The sequence below is a fragment of the Macaca thibetana genome, chromosome 18, assembly GCF_024542745.1.
Source record: "Macaca thibetana thibetana isolate TM-01 chromosome 18, ASM2454274v1, whole genome shotgun sequence".
In the NCBI taxonomy this organism is placed as follows: Eukaryota; Metazoa; Chordata; class Mammalia; order Primates; family Cercopithecidae; genus Macaca; species Macaca thibetana.
The window spans coordinates 47281818-47294154 of NC_065595.1; the positions used below are offsets into that span (position 1 = coordinate 47281818).

Here is a 12337-nt window from a genome sequence, read left to right on the forward strand (position 1 = left end):
GGCAAAGGATATAGCATAACACAGAAACAACACAAGAAAAATATGCATGAAAAAGGACCTAGAGTTCCCAGGCACAGGTTTCTTTGTTCTCCCACCTCTGGGTCACACGGGTGCTCTTAGCCTCTACCAGACTGTAACCACTACTGGTGTGCATGTGAAGCACTTCTGCAGCAGGAGACCCAAATCTCACAGTGGAGATCTCGTATAATAAGCTTTTCATATAGACATATTCTAGCTATGTTACCAGCCTTTACTTTGAATGTCTTCCTCCCCCAGACTCCACTGAAATTAGGTGCAATTACAAATTCAATTATTATTACCAAACAGTGCTAGCAGACTGATACATCTTGCTCTGAAACAATTCATGGATCCATGGTTACAAAACATCATTTATCTTTAGTTAATACATTTTACAGCATTGGCCAAGGGTCAGTAGCTCTGGAAATAAACTGCAATCAATCCAAACCAGCTAAGATGAACCTATTATATGCATAGATTATGGATGCAGCAATAAATGCTCAATTCTTTTCCACATTAAAACCAGTAAACAAATAGCATCCTCTTTTGCATCTACATCTCACTTCATGTCTAGCTCTTTCCAGCTCGTATCTGCTTAAGTCCTAGAAAAAGTGGTCTATGCATGTCTTTCATCATCCTCATTCTTTCTGTCCTGGACATCTTGTTACCTAAACTCTGCTCCTATCACTTATGGGAAATGTGTGTGTTAAGGTCATTCATGACCTTCTGCTAGATGAAATGGACCTGTTTGTATTTTTTCTAGTCTTTGTCTTCTGTTACTTTTTGGAAATTTGACTCCAGGTTGAAACTCCTTTCTCTTGTTTTCTATGATCCCATTCATTTTTTTTCCTTCAATTTCTTTAGAAATTGTTAATGTTAACTATTCTTAATGTCTAAATTCCTTTTCTTCATTGCTGTTGTTATATGATCTGATCCAACTATAGTTCTATAATAATAATTCCCAAAACTCAGTTTCCAGTCTAAAACCTTCTCATGAGTATTGGACACACGTACACCATCGTCATTAAAAAGCACCCATAAGTGAAGTTTCAGTAGTCCTCTCTCCTCTATCAACCCAGTTTTCCTCACATAGATCTGATTTCAGATTATGGCAGTGCAGGCTATTCAGTCTTTCATGCCAGAGGTATGGGAGTCATTCTAGATCCGTCTTTTTCAGTTACTGCACTTAATTTATCATCAAATCACACTGTTTCTGTCTCTTAAATAGCATTTGACTCTTATTTCCTCCTTTCCATTTCTACTTCGTGTAGCTTATTATAGTATTATATAATAAATATTATTATTATTATAAATAATGTTTACTAAGATCACTTCAGTAGTCTTCTTGGTCATTCTTTGCCTCTAATCATGGTCTTCTCCAATAAGCCCTCCATCGCATAGCACTTGGCTCTCTCTCTCTCTGTTGTTACTGTTGACTGATATGTTCCTACAAAAGATTTGAAGTAGTTAGAAAAGGGTCTCATTTATTCTGGCACCATCAGTGCCAAGCATATAATATATATTGAATACATTTTTGAATGAATAAATTAACATACACTTTAGAAAAATATGCAATGAGGATATGGTGCTTACATGCTCTAAAACAACATTGACCAAAAGACTTTTCTGCAATCATAGAGCTGTGCTATGATGCAGTAGCCTATAGCTACATGTGTCTATTGAGTACTTGAAGGTGACTAATGTAGCCAAGGAACTGTATTTTTAATTTAAAATTGAACATGGCTAGTGGCTATGATAGAGAACAGCATAGCTTTAAGAAAATAGGCCCCAAAAGTGCTCTTTTTAAAAAATATAATTAACTCTTAAGTGGAATAAACTAAAACTGCTTTTTTTTCTGCTCCAATAATTATGATCACTTTAAACTAAAATTCTGCAGATGGTCTGTCATTCGTAGTTCAATAATTCTGTTCAAGAAATATTTTTGAGCACATAATATTTGCCAGGTACTGTGGATACAAAGAAAAACAAAATAACAATTTCCGCATTTGAAGATGTAGCAGGAAAATGTCACCTGTTAATGGAATTTGATTTCTGAAATATTGAAAATTAGCGGAAAATTTCAAAATTGATGAAGACACTGGGAAAGAACATTTTAAATATTTTTCCCTCTTCCTCCTCCTACATCTAGATTCTGAAGTAGCAGATGAGAGTTAGAAATGTCAAAATGAATCTTATGATGATGGGAATCACTTCAGATCCCCATGTGAAATATACATCCCTCCTGAAGCACAGTAAGGATGAACTTTTGCTTGTTTCTTTGACCTAGATAGTTTTAATTATCTCCTTTCCTTTCTACCTTCCATTTTGTGTCTTCCTGATACCTCAGTTGCTTTCAGATTTATTAATTTCTCTGAAACAATGTTGCAGACAGCCCAATGTCACAACCTCTGGCTCTAGACAGTTCCATCAAACTGTGTCATTTCTGGGGACTGACTGTGGTGTGATAGCAAATTTTACATCAGTATGACAGCATTTATAGCCAAGCTAATTTAGATTACTTAGCAAGTATTATGCCATGAAATCATGTATAAAATGATATCAGTAGGGTCCAAATATATAGTATAAAATGTATTTCTTTACCCACTAATTTGAACATGTCCTTAGAAAACTGCTGTACGAAGTTGTTGGCGTAATTTCTTTGTAATAAATTCCCAATGCTGCTTATGACTTTTGATTTTCTTATTCTCCAGATGGCTACACATTTGCTCTCTCATTTGTCTGTTATTTCACTAAGCACAGATTTCTTACTGGGTGCTATTATTTATTTATATTTATTTATATCTTTGGTTTGTTTTGCAGCAACAAAAACTGTTTCTCTTAACGAAGAATTTAAGAACAATAGGATATTAGTGGAAAGCTTAATTTTCCAGCTTGATTTAATACTTCTCAAAAGCTATACTGTTGGATGAATTTTGATTTCTTTACTGAATACTAACAAATTTCTAGAAAAATATTAAATATTGCTTGTATTGAGATCCTTGCTTAGTCATAGTGACTTAAAAGAGGCCAAACATTTATACTTAAACATATTTCAATAATAGAATTACTGATGAAAGCATTACTCTCTTTTTCCCTCGTGGCATAATGATAAACTCAGAGTGATATCCAATTTGATTTTCTTTGTGAAACGTATAAGAAAGTATCTTTCCACACACACACACACACACACACACACACACACACACACACACACACACAGAGAATATCTGCTATTGAATTATTGGTCAGTCATGGAGTGGGAAGCTATTAAGGCGCTTTACTGTTTAGAATGAAACATAATAGGAAACCTTAGCATTTTATTACATTTTCTCAACTAACAGCTTAAAGCTATATTTATGGATAAATAAAACCACATTGTCAAACTTCACCCTATTCATCTTTATTTTCTTATTCATTTTAGTCTCATATTTTCCTTCCCTATAGATGGCTTACTGGCCTCTGGTAAAGATCGTAAGTATCGTAAGTGGAGGAACATTGAGTGACTAGTGGTGATGGGTTGGGGGCAGGGCAGCAGTACATTACCTGTGTTCAATCTAGTGTTTGAAGGCCTCTAGTAGGAAAAGAAAACTCATGACCTTTTGACAAGATCATATTTAAGGGAGACTTAGTCTTTCCATTTTTATTAAATTTTAATTTGGTAGCTCATATGAACTAGATTTTTTAAATTTAGCAACATATGCTTTGTATTAATTCAGTAGTTTGCATTTTGAGGAAGACCATTTAGGGAATCTGGATGAATAAAAATTGGATATACTCTGGAGATGCCATGCCAATGCATGGATATCCTTTTGCAGAAGCGGAAAAATCAGCCCTAGGTAACAATTCTCAATAGAATTTTAGATGTATCCTTTGTAGGAAAACTCGATATACCCTTCATGTTATCCAAACTTTAAAGCCTACAAGGTTTATAAAAATGACTAGTAGAATGGAGTGTTATGCTTTAGAAGAATAAACAGAACTTGGTGAGTGTTAAAATTTCTAAACTAATGTTAACAGACACTGAGTAATTTCTTTGTTATTCAAACATAACCTCAGAATAGTTGATAATATCAGTCTCTCTTACAAAGGCAATAATTAAGCCTCTAAAAGATCATATTTCATATGCCTTAATACCACATTAATCAATGTAACTATGTTCTCAATATTTAGTTCCTTAAGAGACGGTAGATTTGAAGAAGTTCAAGGCAGCTGTTTCTTGATACCTTTAAAAAAAGTAATTAAATTTATGGACAAAGCCATGCAATTAAAAAAATATTTCTGACATTTATCTTACAGAGCATCATAAATAATCCATAGGTAGAAACGGCATGAAGATAATGTTTCCCTTATTGGGAGGTTCAGTCCTTCTTTAGATAAGTTACTGGATGTGTTTCTCAAGGAGATGTGTTTCTTTGCTACTGAGAGGGACCTGGAGTGTGTAAAATCAGAAGGAAGAGCATCACAGGGTATTGGTATGTGCATCAAGGAGTATTCAATTTGTGTGTGTTTGTGTGTGTGTGTGTGTGTGTGTGTTTATAGAGAGGGCATGGGAGATTTATATTAAAACTTGGGTTGGAGAAATCTATTACTACCATCTTTAAGCAAAACTTACAGTTTGCTTAGAAAAACTCTGCTAAAAAAGTTTAGGCTCTACTAATATACATTTGCTGGTATAGAAAGCATGAATCATAGCCCAGAAACTGAGTGTGTAAAGAACACCACACTTAAGATTTTTCTCTAAGTCAACTAAATTCCAATTCTATGGTGCCTTTCTACTAGTTTAGCAGCAAATTTACCCTCAGTCAATCTTGATATCACTTGTATCCCCCTTCCCATACCCAACCAAACCCTCCTGCCACGTGTCATCTCTTCCACTGAGAGTACCAGCCTTTTCATGGATCTTATAGATCACTGCTGACTTCATGTGGCCCCCAGGCCCATAAGAAGCTGAGTGCAGTTGGCAGCTCTCATGCCTGTGATGCAGCCTGCAGTGCACCCAGCAGTCATCTCTCCAAAATCTGGTCACCTCCTTTGCTGCTACCACAGCCTTGTTGGGCTCACAGACCTCTTCCATCACCACTGGGGAATACTTCTACACACCTCACTGATCCTACGTTCCTCTCCAGGATATCCCATGAGTTAAGATCAAAGAGATTTCAGACTGCTTCTGCTTTTCTCCTGGCCAAAAACCTTTAGACAAAAAACTACAAAGTCTTGTTATGATATAAAAATGGGAGTAGATGAGCTGGGTGGGGGAGCTGAATAGAGAGAACAGATGCAATTAATAATTCAATATCTTCAGCTGATAAAATAATGTTTTAACAAATATGGTGCTATTTGGGGTAAAGGAGGGTGTAGTTTGATTACCTGGGAACCTACCGTCCTTTATTATCGAGTGGCTCCTAGTAGGAGTATTTATATCACTGGCAGTAACAAGATTAGTTTAAAGTTGTATATGAAAATTTGTGTTATAGTAGCTATGTATTTATTTTCATATCTACCAGAAAAGATATCATCCTAATGTGAATTGGTGTAAATTGACTTAAATAACACCACAAACAGTAAGTGAAAATAACGAAAAATATGATGGTGGCATCCAAATAACCAGATGTGAATAGCCAGTATGACCTGTGAAAAATCATGTTATTGAATTTTTAAAAAATTGTTATGTTTATAATTGAGAATGCCTATAATTCAGATGTTCTAAGGAAGATGTGAAGACTCTTAGTATGCAGGAAGTTTTCTTGACTTTCAACACAGAAAATGTCCCAAATAATATAAATGGTTAGTTTTCCATGCTCTACTACTCCATTGTTAAAAGTAAAATCATTTGTATTTCACTTATATAGACGTCATTCTTTTGGTTTTGAGGACAGTGAATCATCACTTGAGCCATTTCCATTATTATTGCTCATGTTCATTTTTAAGCAATTGTGATTTTAAGCTACTGATTAACATTTTGATTAGTTAACAAACTTAATAGTGCAGCCCTCTATTATAACAGGTTAGACTATGTTTTGCAAAAGTCCAGCATCACCGTGGTTTAACAAAACAAAGATCTCTTCTTTGATGATGTTAGTGATGTGGATGAGGCAGCTTTCCTTGATAGGGTCCTCTTCAAGGAGTGGTCTAGGGATCCGGCTTCTTTCACTGCAGCTCTACCATCTGTAACACATGGCTTCTGAGGTTCCATGGAAAGGAAGAGGGCTGGAGAGGCAAATGGAATGATTTTAAGGTCAAGATCTACTCTACATTTCATTGGCCAGAATCCAGTTATGGTCCTGAAACTGTCTTCAAGAGAGGTCAGCAAATGTAGTTTTCCTATTTCTGAGAAAGAGGAAATTGTGCAATGAACCCATATTATTACTTCTACCACAATCCCAAAATATAATCCAGAGTAGTTAAGATATAAAAGACTATTTCATCAAAAGTGTTTCATTGTGCATTTCGTATTGTATTTACTGCTAATGAACAGTTACACATTGACCAAAAATAATGTTTAATAATAAAGCTCCAAATAGTTTTATTATATTTAGGTTTAGAAGCTATCAGAGGCTTACTCTTATGTTACTGAAGTAAAGCTGTTATGGCAATTTTTTGATTTTAGAACAACAAGAGGCTATTTTTTTGTAGATAATTCTTTGTAGGTACAGATGTATCTGAAGTGATTAATATAAATACAGTTTCTGAACCAATATCGCCTAGCTTTGCGTTTATCATGTCACATAATTATCTAAATACATACTAAACTTGTGTTGAAAACAAATTTTCCATTTTAGATGGAAGAGAAAATAATTTTACAACATGAAAGTATTGATCATTTTACACAAAATGGCTGGAACATAGCATATATAATCTACCTTTAACAGTAATGCTATCTCAAGTTTAAGCTTACTTTTGTTAAGAAATAGCTTCTTTCTTTGTTTCCTTGGGTTGCAAATACTCTATATTCTCTAGTTGCAATGACCATTGAAGATAAGTGATTTACAACATGGTTACCTGAATTTACAAAAATTGCTAGATAAAAGTGATTTTTCTTTACATTTGTTATTTCATTAAGGAAGTTTCCCTGAATTAAAAGAGGTTCTTTTTATTTCATGCTTTCTTTTCTCAAAGAGGAATGTGTAATATTTATATCATATATTATTTTTTCTCCCTTATAGGATTTAATATACACATTCACAACATAAATGTTATTACTTTTTATGCCACTCTTTTGCAGTTTGCATGTCCCTACTACATTTTGCTATGTGATAATTTGATTCTTCTATTACTTTATTATAACTTCTGCAAAAATGGTTTCATCTTGTTATTGTTTACTGAAGACTGACTTTTGTCCCTATGTTAACTTTCTCTCTCTCTCCCTCCCCTACCCCTCTTGCCCCGCCCCCCCGCTGCCCACCCTGCTCCTTCTCCCCTTCTTTCACTCTCTCCCTCTCTTTCTCTCTCAGTTTTTGTAGGCGTTGCCAGTTCCAAGTCGTTAGTTCATCTTTTCTCTTTGGGTATTTCATTTTTAATTACTGATTTTTCTAACTACTTATATATTAGTCCAGAAAGTTTTTGTTATCCATGTTTGCAGTATCTTTTCCTGACTTGAGTGATAATGCTGAGAAGCTTTATATTTTTATGAAGTCATAGCTCTAAAACATTTTGTAGTTTTGGCGTTATGCTCAAGAATCTGATCTTTTATAAAAACATTTTTCTCTTGTTCATTTTGTTTTATCCTTTTAAACTTTTAATCTATTTGACTTTGAGCCTAATTCTATGGTCTCAAGCACAGACTTCGTAACTCTTTCTCCTGATTCCGTTCAACCAGGCTTACAATTTAAAGCTTGATTGAAAAATACTGCACACGTTCTTCTCATTTAAAAGCATTACTGCACCCAATTGCACATTAAAGGGCCCTGAGAACTCTTTTTTTTACTTTTTTTTTCACCCTAGGAACACGTTATATTACCGTCACTCCATCCACCCCCTAATTCTTTTTGTTTTTTCTTTTTCTTTTCTTTTTTTTTTTTTTTGAGGCGGAGTCTCGCTCTGTTGCCAGGCTGGAGTGCAAGTTGGCGATCTCAGTTCACTGCAACCTCCACCTCCCAGGTTCAAGCGATTCTCCTGCTTCAGCCTCCTGAGTAGCTGGGATTACAGGCATGTGCCACCACGCCTGGCTAATTTTGGTATTTTTAGTAGAGATGGGGTTTCACCATGTTGGCCAGCATGGTCTCGATCTCTTGACTTTGTAATCTGCCTGCCTCAGCCTCCCAGGATGCTGGGATTATGTGGTGACACACTCCTTGGCTAAATCCAACTCTGCACTGCCCAGGGATAGCACCTGGTAAATGGTTTAACCTCTCAGTGCGTTAGGGTCTTCTCTACAAAATAGGGCCAGTAGGCTGCTGAGGAGTAAATGAATACCTGGTATGTTTTAAGTGTAAGCTATCATTTTTGTTTTTCTTGGGTTAAGACTTTTCTAGATATTTTATGTGTTAGTAATTTCTCCAAATAAATAAAAACTTCTGGAGGAGTTGTCTCATTATTTTCTTATATACCTCCATATGTCTATCAAACATGTGCAGAAGTGTTCAATAAATAGTTATTGACATTCTTAAAAAATAGAATTGAAAGAAATTTCTTCAGGAACAAAAGCTATGTCATAATAAAACAGGCATAGTACTTTCTAATTCACAAAATAGTTTTTTCATAAGAATTTTGAAGCTTCAAATTTATCAAAATTTGTTATTTTACATTTGAGACAAAAAGTACTTATTCAATATAAATGATGTAAGTACTTTATATTTTGTCAGAAAATGTAAATGCTTGTAGGATATTCACTGGAAAATTGTTTGATGTAACTCAAAGGTGAAATAATAACACATGATACATGATATTGACCTAGGAAATAATTTAACATCGTGAAAGCTGATTTGAATTGCCTGTCACTCTTTAAGTCTCAAGTAATTACCAGAAGGTGAAAAGCTCATCTCTTTACTCAGACAAATTCTGAATACTGTATGAGATATCTTTGTGGATATATGGGTAGAAACTGACTCTGTGAGTTCTAATTTGATTTATGTGAGAAAAATGATATTTAATCTTTCCAAAGATGTGCTTGGCTTTAGCAACACCATGAGATGTAATATTTAAAGCATCTTAACTCTAATCTATTGGATGTAATACAAACAATATAAAGTCAATAGAACTTTATCAAAGAAAGAGAGGAGAGATTAGGAATCATAGTTATAGAGTTTAAAGATTTATAAAATAAAGTATTGTAACTGTGTATAGGAAAGATGTGGAACAATTATCTTTTCATGATTTTTTACTATTTTGTAATATCTTCGCAATGTTACAAAAAATCTAGTCTATTATTGTATAATAAAAAAGATGGTAAAGAAGATATTTTTGTAAAAGCAATTCTTGAGGCATGATTTATTCTTGTCTCCTATTAAGTTACTATATATTTTCTAAAATAAGATTTTTACATTTTGGAACTTAAAATAACAGTCAATATTTGACAAGTACATTTTTGGTATTTCTGTCTGCTTTTATTGTTTTTGCTTTATTTGCAAATCGTTTGTCTTCATTGTTCCTTGAAATAACTTCCAAAATAATTGTTAAGAATGAATCATAGTGATTGCATCTTGAAAACTCGAATATTTTCCCTAGAATCTGTAATTAGAATATTGACCTATAGTTTATTATAAAAAGTGAATCTTTTCTATGTTTAAGGCAGGATTATGCTCCTTCACATTAGGAACAAATATTAAGTTTGGAAACTCTTTAAAATACATGTAAATGTTAATTATTTTACTTTATTTTATTAACAATAACTCACACTTGGATTTTCAAGATCACATTTCTCAGAAATTTTCCCATTGTTGACAATCCTCATTTTATTATAATACAATTAAATAATTTTATATTCTGTTGGGCTTTCATTATAAAAAATAAAACAGACAAAGCCCTTGCCATTTCAGATCTCTTAATTCAGTGGGAAAAGTAACACACACATACACAATTATTCGAGACTATAAGTGCAATATGATACTGAATTGATAAGAAAGTACAAGGAAAGAAGAAAGCAAATATGTTTTATAGTGAGAAGTAAAAGGAAACTTTATATTAGTTAGAGACCTAAGGAAAGGAAGAGTAAAGAGGCTTTGCAAAGGAATGGCTTCATGGAAGCAGATGGCTTGTCTTGATGACTGGTGGGGTTAGAATATAGAATGTAAAATAGAGAGGCAAGAGATGGCAGGAATGTATGATTTAATATTTTTATTGTCTCATGGACATGCAACTTCTATGCCCTGTGAAAAAATTCCTTGCTATTACCAAAAAAGGTGTGTCTGGTCAAATTGATGGATTCCTTGAGGGTGCAAATTGCCTTATTCATCTATTCATCTTTGTTTCCTAAATAAGTCACAGTGACATAAACATAAAACTACAAGCTGATGTTACTAAAGGAAACAATGGGTGGCTGAAATGAAATAAATCAAGCATTATAGAATATTAAAGTGGATCTTAGAGAATAATTCAGTTAAGTCTCTTAGACATTTCTTTAATCTTTTCAATATCATACTTAATAAATGATTTTGTAGCTTCTCCTTTATGACTTCTAGTGATAGAATCTTTGTTACCTCATAATATAGCTTTGTTTTCTGTTGAAAAACTCTGCTTATCAGGAACATCCCATCTCCAGGTGTTTACAGAGATGCGGAAAAAAAGAAAAAAGAAAAAATGTATCAGGAACATCTCTACATGATATCCAAAATATTTTTCAGCTGGGTGTAGAACCACCACCTGTTAGTATTACTGCTATTTTTGGAAGAGAGCCTCTAGAAATGTCGACTTAGACTTGCTTCTCTCTCCTCTCCTCGGCCCCATCAGCCCCAGTATCATCATGAGGGCAGCCATGTTAGGAGACAGCATCCTCACCCTGGCCATGAATGTAGCCAGGGCCAGAGAACAGACTCAAGCAGTACAGTACAAGTATCCTGACTTCCCAGCAATGATTGAGTGGTTCAGATACGACACCTGATCTAAGTAAGGCTAATTAAAATCCTCTGGAGATAATTGGAATCAAGTGTAAGAAAGAGTCAGCTTTCTCTCTGGTGACTGAAGCTTTATATTATAAAACTCAGGAGGTTTCAGCAGCTAAGATTTCTGAAACACGGAGAAGTCAAACCGCAGAAAGAAAATTGAAATGACTATAAAAAGGGAAATCTGAGGCCACGGCAGGGAGAATGCTGACAGCATGTAAGTCCCTGTAATTCTGCTTTTCTTATGGATGGACTGCTGAAATTTCCCAGTATCTTTTCCATAAATACTGTGTTTCAGGTTACAGGTTTTTTTTAAAAATTATTTTTGTTTTTAAATTAATTGAGGACAGCCAATATAATTGGCAACCTGATTTAGACATTTTAAACTGTTAGTCTCAGTAGTGGTTGGTCATTCTTCTGTTTCTGTTAATATTGAAATTCCTGTTTTCAGACCTTGGTTGAGATTCTCTGTTTCCTGTTTGCTGCCTTGCTCGGTTGTTTGTGTATTCTGTGGTCTTATGTGTTATGTTTAACCTTGCATAGGGGTTTAGAAGCTGTATGGATAAAATATTGGACACTTTAATTTTTTACTTTCAGTTCCAGAATACATGTACAGAACGTACAGATTTGTTACATACGTATACATGGTGGTTTGCTGCCCCTGTCAACCAGTCGTCTAGGTTTTAAGCCCTGTTGACACAATTTTTATTTAAACTATGTGTTAGGTCCACGACTACGCCAAATGTCATGCCTGGGGTCAGGTTCGAGCCCATGCTGAGGGTTAAGGGGAGTGAGTGGACGGGCAGATAGCTGAAAGAACACTTGAGGGGCTGTAGGCAGGTGAAATGCAGTTTAATTCAGCAGCTCTCTCATCAGTAGCTCTCTTGCACTAGCTCTCTCATTAGCAGCTTTCTCACACTGTCTTTATCTGAGTTGTCTGCTCCAGCTCTGTGGCTCCTGCCACCCCCATGCCTGCACGTCAGCCTCTGCCTTGCCTTTAGGGTCAGCAGCTTAACTCTTTCTCTCTCTGGGCCGTGCCATGGCTCCCTTGTGTCTGTATGCAAGACAGACAGTAGTGGTTCTCTCTCTCTCTCTTTCTGTGGGTGCCAGCGCCACCTCAAGTCCTATGCACAGCGTCAGAAGAGTAGTTACACCTTCTACAGACAATAGGGACTTAGAACCAAGTATGAACTTACACAAATAGTTTATATAACAAGTGGAGGTGTGCGCCTGTGCACCAATCCCACTGAGTCACGCAGGCCTGGATGTCTGCCTTGGCCTAT

General features: G+C 35.2%; 1 protein-coding gene across 7 annotated transcripts in view; it reads left to right on the forward strand.

The window, feature by feature from the left end:
* Positions 1 to 12337, forward strand: part of CCDC178 (coiled-coil domain containing 178) — a 515084-nt gene that overhangs the window by 4461 nt on the left and 498286 nt on the right. Inside the window, exon 1 of one of the 7 annotated variants that reach the window (XM_050768094.1) lies at positions 10691 to 11058. The exons of 5 other annotated variants lie outside the window; for them this stretch is intronic. The gene's annotated coding sequence lies outside the window, so the exon portion shown is untranslated. Of the gene's footprint in view, positions 1 to 10690; positions 11059 to 11085; positions 11272 to 12337 lie in introns of those variants that run through there. One more of the 7 variants, XM_050768093.1, reaches the window with a different exon arrangement.